This window comes from Pteropus medius, unplaced genomic scaffold (genome assembly GCF_902729225.1).
Source record: "Pteropus medius unplaced genomic scaffold, Ma_sr-lr_union100, whole genome shotgun sequence".
Taxonomy (NCBI): Eukaryota; Metazoa; Chordata; class Mammalia; order Chiroptera; family Pteropodidae; genus Pteropus; species Pteropus medius.
The window spans coordinates 34,547,650-34,564,076 of NW_024344378.1; the positions used below are offsets into that span (position 1 = coordinate 34,547,650).

Genomic DNA, 16,427 nt, shown 5'->3' on the forward strand with positions numbered 1-16,427 from the left:
CAAATTCATCCCAGAGGCATACCGCTGCTGAGATTGTCCACTACTTTTTATCATCCTGGGGATCTTAATGGCTTCTGTCCTCTCTTTACTCTAAACCTTCTTTAGATTTTCCCTTCACTTCTGTGAGCCTCCTTCATTTCCAACAAATTCTTTTTTCCCCACTTACATTAAAAGAATCACTATCTATCGCTTGAGACCAATACAATGACTACGATAAATTGGCCTTATGCAGAGTTAGAGAGGACTTGTTTGAGTCGTGTGGAAGCTTCATGTTCTATTTTCTGCCACCTCTTTTCATTGCATTTCTCATTCCCACCCACAGTAATGTGTGCACATATTCAAGGCTTCTCCAGGTTCCCTTCGACTTTCCTCCATCAAAATTGCTTTCTGGAAGAAAGTTGAACTCATCTATACAAATCAGTGGAAGAGTAGTTTGTATCTTATTTTATCTAACACATTTTATTCAAATCTTGCTATATACAAGTTATTGTGCTAAGAGCTAAAGATAACAGTGTACATAAGAAAGATATATCTCCTGTCTTGTCGGCTGATATACCTGTCAAATTTTTCAAGCTGCAAACAGGATCTCTAAATGCAGGATTCAGAGATCTGGAGGGGGAGATGTGTATAGAAGAAGAGACTTCCTTCTGACTCTGAAGACAGATCAGATCCGAAGTTGGTAGCCACTGACCATCTGTTTCCTGTTTAGGAAATAAAGCCACAATCATTTCACAGTGAACAAAGTAGCACCAACAGTATGCAGATTTTCCCACATTAAATCAGACTAGGTTGCACTGCTTCCGCCCAACCCCACCTCTGTATTTTGTATGACCTTGTTGGCCCAGTTAGCCCCTCTCCATGGAATCCTTCATGATGCTCACATCAACAGAAAACACTGATCAGATTTAGAAGGACCCTTGAATAAAATAAAAACACTTGTAATCCTACAAAAGAGATAGCCACTATTAACAGATTGGCCTATAGTTTCTGTTTTTGTTTTTGTTTCTATGCACATGCATGCATATATAATGCAGCTTATTCATATATATTTGTTTTAGAAAACACAGACTGTGTTTTTAACACTCTTTTAAATTATGAATGGAAGATATCTTTGGAACAGCAGTTCAACTTGTCAGGCATAAATGCAGTCCTAATGACAATTGTCACTATTTACACTGCCAGGCACTGGTTTAGTACATTGAATACTTTAGCTCATTTAGTTTTTGCAATAATTTATGATTTTGGTACTATTATTATCATTAATTTTACAGAATGAGAAACTGAGGCTTACAATTAAGCAATAGACCAAGTTTCTACCACTAGTTAATGGTAGATCTCAAAATCAATCTTACATGAAATATGAATAAAGGGGGATGCCAGAGGAAACTTTTTGAGACATACGAGCTCCCACAAGAAAAAAACGAAGACCAAAGAGATACATCTGGAAGACTTGGCATCTGTCTTTTTGCACATTCCCTGTGGTGAAGGCACAACCAAAGCACTTGAGACTCCCACACAAATTGTGTTCTGTATTGCTGTGGAGAGTAAATATCACTCAACCTACCCAATTTAAAAGTTCCTCAAACGTGCCACATCCAGATACTTAGAAGAAATGGTTGTGCTCACTTGTGATTGAACTCTTCTGGCATGAATGAGATTGTCGCTGCCCCACTAACCCAGAAGGGATAATGAAAGTGGGACAGAATGTCAGCACCTGTGACAGGTATATTTTCTGTATAGTAAAGCAAGTGGGCTTCCTGCCCAGTCCTGTCTTTTACATGGAGAGGGAGTCAAAGTGAAAAGCTCCCTCGTTTCCCTTGGCAAAAGTCCCCACCAGGCAGATGTGAACACAAAACATCACCAGGCACAAAGACACTGGCCTGGGATAGGCCATCCAGGATTCCTGCTTTCTCTGTGAAGTGTAGCAGGGCCCAGGAAAGGTGCCTGACAGGCCCTGAGGTCCTCAGGGTTGTGCTGACCTTAGCAAGTGATAGGGCAGTTTTCCCCTTTTGACTATGTGTCTTATAGTTTTTCCTCAAGAAGGGTCATTGCAAAGTTAAAAACAACAACAACAACAAAAAAAAAACAGGGGACTCCTGGCTCCTCAGAGCTAACTCCACAAAGACTTAGCTTTTTCCAGCTTGGCTTAAACCCCAACTGACACTACTGATTTCTGCCATGCTGGAGGCTGTGAGGAAAACCACTTCACATAATAATAAATGCAGAATAACAACAATAATAAAAGGCATAAGATGGCAAGCTGATAGCTTACCCCCTAATAATCATCATTCAGTATTTAAATTAATGGCGAATTAATTAACACTTTTCTTAGTCTCAAAAGAAATGATCAATTATTTTACAAATGAACAGGATTGGAATTAATTTTTGAGACGTTAACATCTGTTTTTCAAAATGCCAAAGTCATTTTCTTTAGTGAAATCTCAGTGGCACACATAGGCCTCCAAAGAGACTCCCATTCTTCTCTCATTCCCATTCCCACTTCCTTATATCAGGCCTGCTAAGAAGCCTCCATATCAAAAGAAAAAAAAAGTTCAAAGTTTCACTATAACACAAACATGAACATCTTATTTACTGACTGGAGAATGTTGTCTGATTTTCAAGTGACTAAAATTTAATGGACCAGAGGAAGAAATAGCCCAACAGAGAGAAGTCTAAAAGTGTCTAGGAGGTAAAAATAAATTGCTTTGTAAGTACATCCCTTGATGTGTCATGCTTGTTCAAAGATGCAGTTAGATATGCACTAAAGGAATTATAGCTATTTTTATCACCTTTTTTCCTCGTGTTAGTATCTCACACATGAGAAAGGTTCATTCATTCACTTATTCAAACATTTATTGAGCAACTCCTTTGTGCCAGTCTGTATCATCACTAGAAATACATGGGATGACAATAATATGACCCCTGTCCTCAAAAAACACAAAAGCTTAATGGATTAGGTAACAAGGAAAACAAGGACAATTTCAGCATGAAGTACTTCATAAAATATGACATCTACAAAGTGCCATTGGACATAGAGAAGATGGGGAAGTGCGAGAGAGTCAATTGAGCTGATCAAGAAACAAATTTTCAACTTTATATTATTAAACTAATTAAATTATTGCTACTTTATGAAAGTACTTGAATTCAGAGGAGGCAACCATTTTGGATAATCTTCACAATGCAGGTCAGAGAAAGCCCCATGAACAAACCGGAACTGCTTCCTGTCTTAGGAGTCAAGTGAAATTCTATTCTGGGAGGCAGCCATTGGCTTATGCAGTGGAGGCAACATTACCACTCAGGGGTCGTCTGCAGTGTATCATTTCAGGAGTGCTTGGGCCAGGTCTCTGTTAGTGTATGCTAAAATACCTCCCACGCCTGCTTCACTGTTGTCTGAAACATCATATGGAGCATTTTATTCCTTTGTTCATCGTTAAGTTTCTTCCAAATTAATATGAAAATATCTTTGAAGAGGAAGTACATTATTGCTACTCTAGCCTGGAGTTATTTTACTATTTCCTGAGGACAAGATTTAGTAGGAAAATAGAAAAAAGTACATGACTTCCTGAAGTACCAAAAGAGTTAAAAGGGCACCATTGAGTCTGATAGGAAATAGAGAGAAGAAATAGGAAACACTGACTGAATATAAATTCTCCTGTTTTATTATTTTATCTTGATCTACTAATTTCTTCTCTTATTACTTTGAATTCCCTTCAACACTAACCATCTGCCCTTCTTTCTTGTTCATGTCTGAATTCTCAAGCCTCCCTTCCAGAAAACAAATAAAGTATTCTGTTTAAGCTCTAAGAAGCTTTGCTAACAATCTCAGTTTTTCTGTTGAGATCAATCATGGGGAGGTCAAAACAAAATGATTCACAGATACCACAGATCAAAGCAAACACATGTATATTGGCTCCCTCTGCTCAGAAGTCCACTTCTGAGCACTGTACTCTGCTAAACCAATGAACATTTGTGGCTCAAAAAAAAAAAAAAAAGAAAAGAAAGAAATTTGTGTACAAAACATATCACCAGCATGCCTTAGAAGCAATTATATCTAGTCTTGTAGCTCCCTGGGCTTTGTTAAGGGGCCAAAAATTATCTATTTACATCATAGACTTGTCTAATGTCAGAAAATTTGCATCAATCCTCCTAGACCTACATCTATGAAGTTGATAGCCAGAGCCCCATTCACAAGCAAACATTTATCAACACATCCATTTACTCAAAAAAAGTTTCTTTATTGCCAGGAAATGCACTTGGCAATGGGGATAAAGTGATAAACGAAACACAGTCCCAGCCTTTGGGGATCTCAAAACATTTTCATTTAAAAGGAATGGATAGGACTTCTATCTGTTTTCCAACAGGGCACTGTTGACTTGGTGGGAAAGAAATTATTTACCTGGCCAAGCAATCTGTTCTTCCAAAAATGTGAAATATTCCTTGCCAAAATCCCAATGGAAGAAATTATTAGCAATGTGATTCCTCTTAAATAGGCCTCTCTGTAAAGTCCCCTAGTAGTAGATGTTTTTGTGGGTTCCAAAATGGGTTTTCTGGTGTCTTGTCTTCAAATTACAGATTAAGTCTTATCTTAAAATCAGGCTCTGCTATCCAAGGCTGTGTCAGGCAGTTAGATACATTTTAAACTTGAACACCAAGAATTGATCAGTTTGATGAGGAATACAGCCATAGTACAGCTCTGGCTCCCAGGAAAAATCTAATCAGAATGTGTGCTTGCTCACATTCCAAATCCTCAAGCAGTAATTCTTCAGAATCTCCAAATAAAACAGTAAATGTTGATGCCAGAAAAGTTTGTTTTGCACTATCCAAATTATCTGAGCTGAAATATTAAATTTCCTCATCCCACATCCTAAAGAGAATTGTTTAAATATTGTTTTAGCTATGTGATAAAAAAAAATGTTGAGTAACCTTTCTTAATTAAGCCTAAGTAGGCATGTATGGAAAATAAGATTGTTAGTTTAGACATAGGCAGATAAGAAAGATCTTGGGAGTCAGGGTAAGTGGTTTGTAATTGATCATCTAAGCAGAGGAGAGTGAGAGAGGCCTTCTGAGTAAGCAAGAGACTTGGTAAATTGGAATTTTGTAGAGTGTAAACCATTGACAGTGTAGAACGAATTGGAGGCTGAACAAGGAGTCTAGATTGGAGTTATTTCCAACATAAGAAGTAGGTGGTATTTAAAAGGGAAAAGAAAACAAAGGTGATTATAAGATTCTTTTTAAAGAAAGAAATACAATATATTTGGATTTCTATATTCTTTGGAAACTTAAACAACTTAAAATTTAAATGCATAATGTATAATCACAGTTGGGTAATGTTTAGAACCTGACTTATCTGTAAAATTGGGTTGATAATGATACCTACTTCACGGAATTATTATGATTATTGAATGATATAATGCATCAATAAGTACAGTATTAGAAGAATGCTTATGCAACATAACACTCTATCAATATTATCATATTATTATTATAAACAATAAAAAATGAGATAAAATTATATTTTTCTTTGCAGTTTTTTTTTTTTGTATTCACCATGTTCTGTTAAAGCTCCAAATGGAAGTTTAAATATGTTGATTTTAGCATAAAACATCACTGGATGAAATAGCAATTGGTGCACTATAGGGATACAAAACTTACTTTTCACTATGTGTTATTTAGTATTTTAACTTTTTAATGTCTTACCTACTTAAGAAAAAATATATTAAAGTTAAAAGAGAAGCAAAAATTTGTGAGCATATAGGAAACAATTAAGTATAGATATAAGCTTATTTAAAAGTGAAGATAATTATGAGTTAACATTTATTAAGTGCATACTATATGCCTAGCACTGCTTTAATCTATTTCACATGTATATATGAAATATATATCAACTAATCATGCGAGGGTAGCTGATCAATATGATTAAATCAACGAGGTTAGTTGATATGTGCGATTAATGAAATATATTATGAAATATATATCAACTAATCATGCGAGGGTAGCTGATCAATATGATTAAATCAACGAGGTTAGTTGATATGTGCGATTAAATCAACAGGGTTAGTATCATTGGTCTCCTGAAGTCCAAAGGCAGTATTATTAGTACCCGCAAGTGTTTAATGAAGTACGGAAAGGTTTACCTGCTTGTCTCCGAGGTTACTCCACTTATTAGTAGCAGAATTAAGAAACAAACCTAGACACTTCGGCTACATATATGTACATACTTATAAGTATATCACGTAAGAAAACAGAAGTAAGTCTCTGCCACCAGAGTTGGTTCTGCTAACTATAATATCTGGGAAAGATATTTCTGCAAGGAAATACTCTATGTCTGTTTCCATGTTTGATAAGTCTAAAGCTAGGGTCTAATGACCAGCCATATCTGAACAATCTATTGATATCCAAGAATAGATCACAGGGATGAAGTCTTTTTTTTTTTTCAAAAGAATGAAGAATAAAAAGTAAATAATAAAAATCTTTGTAGTGTACACACTTTTTGTAACTAGTAAATCTTTCTCAGTATCCAAATTAAATGTCCACATCCAGAAGCAAATAAATAATCAGTGGGTCTTTTCCTAATTCTTCCAAAATCCTGAGATTTCTTAAATATCTTTCTACATTGCATCTGCCAAATGAATTATAAAATTTATGAGTGGAAAAGCTGAGCCAGAGTTACTGATAGTGAAACTGGATGCAACTGAGTAGAAGAGCTGCACTGTTGAGAACTGCAGCAAATAGCAACATCTCTCAAATTATTCAAGATCCTGCTATGAAAACGTTACAATGTAGCCTGCACTTGAATGTCTGGCTCAAGTGAGACATCACTATAGAAGGCCTGGTGAAACTTCTGAATGATACTGGGCCCACGGCTTCCCAATTCCATGAGATGAGAGTTTGGAAGGAGTGTGACCTGCATTGGCCTTTGTGAAGATGTTGCATCAAAAGCCACTTTATAGAAAACAATCATTCCATTTTTTTTAAGCTGCCCTTTGACAATTCTGTAATCTCTCAATTTTACACTTATCTGGTATCATAAGCAAACTCTGAGGCAAAGTAAATGTCATATTTGTGTGAAACCGCCTAACCCCAAAATGACAAATTACTCTGCGATCTTTGGCTGGGGTTGGTGAAGCATTAAACGCATGGAGTTTATCTTCAGCTGGTTGTAGCCTAGGGCGCACTGCAGCAATAAGAAGTCCCTAGGAAGTCTTTATGATTCATTTTTACTCATTTTATTTTCAAATCAATGGAGCTAAAGACACATTTTGGTGAAGAGGGTCAGGTAATCTCTGAGCTCATTTACTGCAAGTCATGAGTTTTCATTTATAAGTGGAACTAAAAGCTATATATTTGTGAACTGCTGAGTTATGAATAGTTGCAAAAAGTTTCATGTTGCAAGAATGTACTGAAGAACCTATTTCATTAATCTACTGTTAAATCTTGGCAACATTCAACAACATAGCTAAGTTCCTAGAAGGCTCACGAACTGTGAGAATTCCCAAAATTTTTAGGAAGACACCTTTTCAATAGTCTGAGTGTTTTTTTGAGGCTTTCATGGTTTTAATTACTACTGTTCTTTTAAATTACGAATTACTATTGGTTTAGCACCATCATTCTTAATGAACTTTCCAGCAGGTGTTTTGGTTAATATTACAATACAGACGTTCTGTTTAATGACGAAGATATAGTTTGAGAAAAGCATCATCAGGCAATTTCATCGTTGTGGGAACATTACAGAGTGCACTTACACAAACCTAGTGATGGTGTAACCTGCTACACACATGGGCTATATGTTATAACCTATTTCTGTTAGGCTACAAACCTGCACGGCATGACAGTGTACTGAATACTGTAGGCAATTTTAACACAATAGTATTTGTGTATAAACATATCTAAGCATAAAAGGTATAGCTAAAATATAGTAAAAAAAAAAAATGATACATCTGTATGAGGCACTTACCATGAATGGAGCTAGCAGGACTGGACGTTGCTGTGGGTGAGTCAGTGAGTGAGTGGTGAGTGAATGTGAAGGCCTACAGCATTACTGTATTCTACTGTAGAATTAATAAAAATTGTACACTTAGGCTACAATAAATTTACAAGACAACAGGAGATTAAATCAAGTATAAGAGAATACGAAACAATCTAGAGAGGTAGTAAACACCAGGTATATGAGGCTCTACTGCCGTAACACTGCATACTCTTTTACATCAAACTTTTTTTTATATAAGTGAAAGAGTAACTCTAAAATAACAATAAAAATATATTATAATAAATACATAAACCAGTAATATAGTCATTTATTATTAAGTATCACATACTGTACATAATTATATGCTATACTTTTATAAGACTGTATAGTAGGTTTGTTTACACCTGCATCGCCACAAACATGTGAGTAATGCAAAACATCACAACATTGCAACATCACTAGGTGATAGGAATTTATCAGCTCCCTTATAATCTTATGGGACCACCACATATATCTGGTCTGTCATTGACCAAAATGTAGTTACGCAGTACGTGACTGTATATAGTGATATAGATTTACAGCAACACTATTTTTGATCTGTAATTTTCTGACTCTATTTATATGAATTATGTTCCCTAAAGAAATATTTGAATCACCATATGCTTGCAGCTAAAGCATATAAGTTTATAGTCCTTTACTTTCCCATCGATGTTTGCTGGAATTCTCAAGACCTTTTGTAAACTAACATGTATTGTGAATCTCTAGAAATGGGATATATTAGGTAGAATTTCTCAAACATATTTTACTGTTAAATAACTATTAACCTTTTCAAAAACACAGGTTGTGAAATACTTGCTTACAGGAGTGCTAATATTTGTGAATCTCATAGGTAAGAAAGTAAAGGTTATAAGCCTTGATGCCTTTCTTACCCTAAGGAAGTCATCGATATAAGTTGTAGTTCCATCAGGCTAAAGTTTTAAAAAGCCAAAATCAAAAACTGTCACAGAAAAACAGCTATTTTACTTTATGGATGCCTTCAACCAAAAACCATCAGGAATACACACTTAGCCAAAAGTTGTTTATTAATTGATGTAGCAAAAAAAGCCATATTACTTTTTCAATCAGAGAAAAATATTTCCATTTTGAAAAGAGATGTATTTAGGAGCCCCTGAATTACTATCTCTATATGCTCAAGAGTCAGAGATGACCACAGAGAAAATCATTGAATTAATGTAGAGTCACAATATTATTTTTATTTCTTCTTAAAGCTCCGAAGAAACCAGAGGCTCCTCAGCTAGCATTGAATGATATCTATCAACTCATGTATTGTTACTCCTTGTTGGAAATTAGCTGCACGCAGATGATGCCACTGTATGTAGAAAAGTCCATCTCTGACTAGCCACCCTTGCAATTATTGTGTTGGAACCAAATGAGAAAGTAAGACCTTTATCCTGTTTTCAGAAAGCTAGTGACCGTATCCTGACTAGATCATGTCCATTTCAGTATCTCTGGTTCTTAAATCACTTCAATATCTGTGCTCAAAAACGCTTCTTCACTGAATGATATTATACACTACAAGGGGCCTGGAATTTGGAATCAGACAATCCTAGCTCTAACGATGAGTCACAATCAACTTAAACCAGGGTAGCTGTCCTCTCTCAATGAAAAAACATACCGAACTGTTATTTAAACAAGTTATTTAGGCAGTTGTATTTAATAAATGCTCTCATGCCCTCAATTTTGCATCTATGAAATGGAGATGCCTGGTCCTCAGGCATCTTGAAATGATTAAACAAGATCGTGCATATACAGTGATTAATACAATATTGCCATTGTATTGATAAATAACTTTATAATTATCTTCACTCATTGTTATTACTCTATTTTTTTTCTCATCTCTTGGAGCATTTTTCTCTGATTTCTAAGTTCATTTTAATTGAGAGTTTGAGTGTGCCTCCTTTTATAATATATATGATATAGGATCTTAGAGATGAGCTCTCCTGCATGGGAAGAGTCCCAGCATCATAGATTTCCCACAGTGATAAAAATTAGGGACTCTGACATTACAAGCATTCTCCTGTGATATGCCACAGCCAAGAAAAACGCTAACCAGTTTCTGGGACAGTCATACAGGTCTACATTAACTACTTTTTATATTTGCCACTGATACTATGTATTGAACTGAAAACTTCAAAATGGAAATTAAATGTACACCTTTCTGATGATGAATGACTCAGTAAGGATGTCTATTTTTCTTGTTTCACATTTCCAAGGTCATACCAAGAGCGGAAAACTTAAATTTGTTCATTGTTTGTTCATTTTCCCAGAATTCAAGTCCTAGTGATCCTAGCGATGACAACAGAAAATAAAAAAGTCAATATATCCCCTATATTCATCTAAATCCAGAGCAACTGAAAATTGTGTTTCCAACTACTGAGTTGGCTTTATGTGCAGCCAGGTCTTAGTTTTGTTGTTGTTTAGTAGGTGTACATTAAAGATGCAGTGAGTGTGCCAAAGTCATGTTGTTCTAATAATAATATTAATAAAGGCTGAGTCTTATGTAGCTCTCTCTCTGTGCTTTACACATATCAACTCATTTAGTTCTCACAAAATTTCGTAAAGTACAAGGATTAATTTTTATGTTACTGATGAGGAAATTGATACACAAGTAGAATAAACAACTTGTCCAAAGTTTCACAGTTAGTAAATGATGGAGCTGGAATTTGAAAACAGGCAGTTTGATTTAATCCGTGTTGCTATCCTCTTAAACCAAAATGCTTCTGAAAGATCAAAGGAAAAATGTGAAAATGATTCATGTAACCCATGATTACATGACACGAGAACACTAGTTAAAAATAAAATACTATCGACTCATCCAACCAATATCTACTAAATGCGTTGTATTTGTTGGTCCCTGATTGTTTACCTTTTTCTATTGTTCCAATCAACCCTTGGCCCCATTATGAGGAGACTAGGAGCTCTATAAGACTAAATAGTAAAGCACCAATCTCAGTATGTCCTTCTGGGGCTCCTCAAGTAATTAGTTTCATGTAATATTGCTTTTAATGGAGTAGTCTGTGACATCAACCTATCCTTACCCCTGATTCCTATCATTTCCATAAATTGTTCCAAGACTACACCAGCTAGGAGTTGGGCATATCTTAGCGATCCTCTAGAAGAGAAATTAAAAAAACAGAAAATGAAATTTATCACATATTGAATTGGTAGATGAAGCTAAAACACTGCATTATACAGTCCCTTTACTAAGCATAATGGGGGCAATTTTCTAGTGACAGGAATGTTCCATTGTCTCACTTAACACACCATTTCCAAGTCTCACTTTACTTTCGAAATGAATTAGTAAACAGAATTTTGTTTGCAGATTATAGAAATAAAAAATCAAATGCAGATTGTCTTGAAGGACAATTCACATCATGCTATGATGTGACCAAGAAAGCCTTCTTTTTCACATGGTTCAGTTAAACATTTGGATTAGCAGAACTCAGTCTCTCTTTCCTCTGGACAGGCACTGAATAAACACTGCTACTTTCTGACTCTATAGAAAGCTCAATCTTTTAAAAGCATTTAACTGTATTCTCACAGTGACCTATGCTGTGGGAATCTTCTTAGTTTAGCTGCACAACTGATATAACACAAAAGGCTTACTTTCTCTTCGATTATTCCATTTTCTCATTCAACCATTAATTATTAATAGCCCATTCTTTTTTCAGATATTTGTTAGGTGCTGGTGGTGTCTGTTTTTAAGTCATTATACCCTAGTGCAGACTTAACAGTTACAAGTGCTGGGTATAGACATTACCTTCAGGAATTCCGGGCACTATATACCATAATCCTTGGCACTGTCACATCTCTTAACTTTAAAGGTTATTTTAAATCTTTCACTCCTGTGCCAAATCTCTAATGGCATTTAATTTTCTCCTCCGAGTACTGCTGTGCTATATATCTATTTATACCAAAAGATTCACTTTCACTCTTCTCTACCATGTTCTGTATTCCAAGAGTCTGACATGAATGAATATCAACAGGCTTCCTTGGCCTCTGGCTTCTCCTTGGGTTTAGCCAATAGAGAGCATTTGAAGAAAGATTGAAGAAAGGGAGAAGAGTGAGAATGGTCATGTAATCTCCTCGCTTCTCTCAGCAGCATCAACACAGGCTGGCTGCATCCCTACCTGAAGATCATAGCTCACATAATGAAGCCTTCTCCATGCAGCTCCCTCTTCCTAGTATTTAACTGCTTCCATCCCTCCCACCATCAGCTTAGAGGTGGTCATGTCTCTCTCTTCCCTTGTTAATCACCATGTTACTTCTCTAACCTTTACTCTTTCCCTTATGTTTTTTCCCCACAGCTTTGTACACAGTCCACATGTTAAAATCTCCTCAGATTACCCAGTTTGAATGTACATTCTGTTTCTTGTCAGCTCTATGAATGATAAAGATGCCTCTTTATCATAAACTTTTTGTCATAAATTTTACATGTGTAGAAAATTACTTATATTTCCTGTTTCTTTTTGTTTTTGTTTTATGTAATCAGTTCCATTGAGTGCCCACTACGTTTGATGGGAGCTAAGTCCTAATGACACAAAAATGGATAAGACATTGACTTTGCCATGAAGGAGCTTTATCAAGCAGTAAAAATATTTAAAAGGTGTAACCATAAATTTGGCATCTAAATTAGGACACTTTGAGTAAGAAAGAGATCACTGCTGCTTGCACTAGGGCACTGGCTTAAACTATAACTAACGGTGCAAATAAAAAAATAAAGAGGTTATTGTTTTATACTGCAATGAGCACTTCAATCGAGCTATGAACAGACTCACGGAATGCTATCTATATAATTGGAATTGGAGATAGAAAAATGAATGTGAAAAAGTGTTTGCCCCCTTGGAGTTAAGAGCTAGGTACAGATTATGGAACCAAATAAATAATTTCGACCATTGTGATAGTATTTGCAGATAGACATTCCAATAGGCTGAAAAACTAAAGAAAAAAAAATAGTGTTTATGGTCACTTTGGTAGTGACTCTGCTTTCTTCCAATGAGAAATGAGAAGGTAACCATACTGCTGTTATGTTCCATTAACAGAAATGTTACATTGTTGCAAACTGAAGCAAATGGATTGACAGAATAAACTCTTTGGGAATAGAGATGTAAACACCAAGGAAAAATAGACAATGGTGAGGCATATTTATAGGTTTGGCAATACCCTACCTTGCTTGATGTCACCAGCAGTTACTGTCTAAGTAGCGTAGAATGCGCACATTAAGATACGAGATGAGATCTGCACAGAAAACAAGACAGCACTCTGCTGTGGGGCCAGGATGTACACTCAGTTCTTACAATATACTCAAAAAACTGTTCACTTACAAACTAATACAATTTGGGAGACAAACTGATATCTCTGGTGAGCTAGTCATCAGTCTGGTAATTACATGGGACATAGTTTCTAAGTTGATGGTAGAGGTAGGGGTGATAGAGATTTCATAAATCATAACAGGGTCCAGGCTATTCCATTTCTCTTAATGATCATTTTGAAACTTCTACAAAAAGAAAAAGTGGTAAATAAGTGGTTATTTGCCTTTTTCCAAGAACTTCAATAAAGACCAATGTTTAACTGAAGTGGCCAGGAGCTTTCATTTTATACTATATCACATTCATCAATTTTACATGAAACTTAGGAAGTAGGTCAATGGAAATTTGACTACATTTTAGATAGATATTTTCTACTATGCAGGCAATTTTTAGGATTTAATGCCCATAGTGACTAATTTATATACATGAATAGAATCTGTTCTCAGTAAAAGTGACAGTGATAGATTATCAGCTACATGATACCACTGGACCGGTAAACCAGCCAGGAAGTAAGAGGCTGAGAAGGTTTTGTCCTTCATAGTAAAATATCTGGACCTGAACTCTAAGCAGAAAATACCTATGATTTAGAATACTAATTTGACTTAAATTTGTTTCTCTCTTCTTCTTTTCTTTTCTTTCTTTCTTTTTTTTTTTTTTTTTTTTTTTTTTTTTTTTTTTTTTTTTTTTTTTTTTTTTTTTTTGAGAGGGGGATGAAAAACAATACCCTCTCAACTTTTTGTTTTCTATTTTGTTTTGTTTTTCTAAGGAGCTTCATCAGTCATCTGGCTAATTAAGAAAGCTTGGTGAGAGAGATAGGGTTTCTAAGTGAATAGCCACAGAAAGACTAACTCTGATTCTGCTCCTGACAAGCAAAATTCAAAAAAGATGTCCACATTTAGGAATAACTAGAATTAATCTACAACCCAAGCGATGTGGCAGATGAGAGCCATTTATAAATAGAGCCAAAGGAAAAGAAGTAATTGGCTACTTCACTTACTCTAGCTTGTTCTCAATTGCCTCAATACCATCTTAGGAAAAATGGTCTTCTGAATATTCAAAGATCTCAGATCAAACTGATCAAATTATCATGAATTTGAAATTAATAGAGCATTACAGCCTGACTGAAAATTCTGACGTTTGAAATGTTCTCTCTGGCAAGCAATATAATCAGTTAAAACTTGCAGGGTGTACATGTGTTGTACCCACACATATAGATTTACAAATATAAAACACAAAAATGTATCAGCTTTAAAGAAGAGATAATCTGTTGTCATAAACTCATTCAAATATTACTTTTCAGAAAGCAAAAAACATTAAAGTGCCAAAGCTAGTGGAAACATTTTCAGAAAGCTAACCACAGAGTAATGTAAAGGTCAGATATAAAAAATAATATATACATTTTATATTGCTTTATTTATATTATTATTTATTTTATAATATATTATCTATAATAATAATATAAACAGAGAGGAAATCTTAACCTGATAAAAGATGTATCAGAAAATCCACCTTAAATAACACACTGAATAGTGAGATAGTGAGTCATTTCCTTTGGAGTGACTAATAAGAAGACAATATCCATGATTCTACTGAACTTTGGACTGAAGATTTTAGCTAGTGAATCAAGACAAGATAAAGAATGAAAGAAAAGTTCTAAAAATTCGGGAGAAAAGACAGATTTTGAAGATAGTATGATTATCTACACAGAAAAGCCGAGAGATTTTGTAAACAATTAGAAGTAAAAAGAGATTTCTACAAGGTTGCTGGACCCAAAATTAATGCTTGAAATCAATAACATCTTGAAAAACAGAGTAAAATGTACATTTAATATAGAAAAGGTAATAAAAAAGAAGGGAGGGAAGAAAGATGAAAGGAAGACAGGACAAAGTACCAAGAAATATAGTGAAAAGTTTGCCAGATATTTATGTAGAAAAGCATAAAACATTACCGAATGACTGAGAAGAAAACCTATGTAAATGGAGAGAGATACACATGTTCATGTTTTATGAGACTCAATACCTTAAAGATGTAATTTATCCCCAAATGAATCTACAGAGTTTATGCAATTCTAGTCGAGATCTCACTGTGATCTTTCATGGAATTTATCATACTGTTTAGAAAACTTATACATTACTGAAGAGCTAATTTTCTGGTGTCAAAAAATCAATAATGAGTTAATCCTATAGTGGTTATTTAGCTACAGAAATCCACTGCTGAAATGAAAATGTCTCTCCTTATTTGGCTACAGGCAGCCCTTACCATAGTGTGTTTATAGTCCTTAGATGTTGAGTCACTTTCTTCCTACTAAGTGAGATGTCTACAAAATCCTCATGATGCCTGTGTGTGTTCTGACTTCAGTTTTGATTCCTGAGTATTGAAATTCTTTTGGAGCCAAAGCCAAGCAAAGAATTTGCAGGCAGCCCTTACAATCTAATTTACAAGGCTGCCTGTAGCAAGTAGAAACCAAAACCATGTGTAGAATCTCTGCTACTGCGTTAATGTCTGGCTCAGACCCGCAGCTCCGTGAAGTCGTAGTAGAGAAATGAAACCTATGCGTGACTCAGTCTAGTCCAGCCACATTCATGGGAGACGTCAGCCGTGCACAGCCCAGGGGCCGCACAATTACACTGTGTTAGAAGGACCCTGAGTTCCCAGGCTCAGGCAGGCACTGGCGCCAGGGCGTATGCTGGGAACTCGGTGAGGCCACTCCTCTTGCCCGCTAACAGGCATCCCATCCGAGTTGGCCTGACTCGGGGCTCCTGGCATGGTTCCCTTCCCAATCCCTTTGATTTTCTATTCATCTCAAGTGGGTTCATTTGGCTGACTCTTTGTTTGGCTCATTCTGGAAACTGTCCCCATAGGGGGAAATTATCTGTTTGAGAGTGAAATGATGCAAAGGAGCAGGTGCAGAGAGAGAACAACAACACCCTGGGAAGCCAAACATTCCTACCTCGATCTATTCATTATACACAATGCGCCTGCAGTGAAGACTATGAATGCAATGCTAAGGAGAGAGGGCACGCAATTTGTGAATTCAGAAACTTTGGTGCTAAGAAAACCAAACACAGGAACCAAAGGATTATAAAGTTTTA

The 16,427-nt window shown here is 35.7% G+C and overlaps 1 long non-coding RNA gene across 1 annotated transcript; it reads right to left on the reverse strand.

The window, feature by feature from the left end:
• Positions 1–602: 602 nt before the first annotated feature.
• LOC120609708 (uncharacterized) lies at positions 603–15,858 on the reverse strand. The gene is made up of 3 exons (XR_005654818.1): positions 15,595–15,858; positions 13,195–13,264; positions 603–701 (listed from the first exon to the last, which is right to left on the reverse strand). It is a non-coding gene; the product is annotated as an uncharacterized LOC120609708 (long non-coding RNA).
• Between the last annotated feature and the right edge of the window lie 569 nt (positions 15,859–16,427).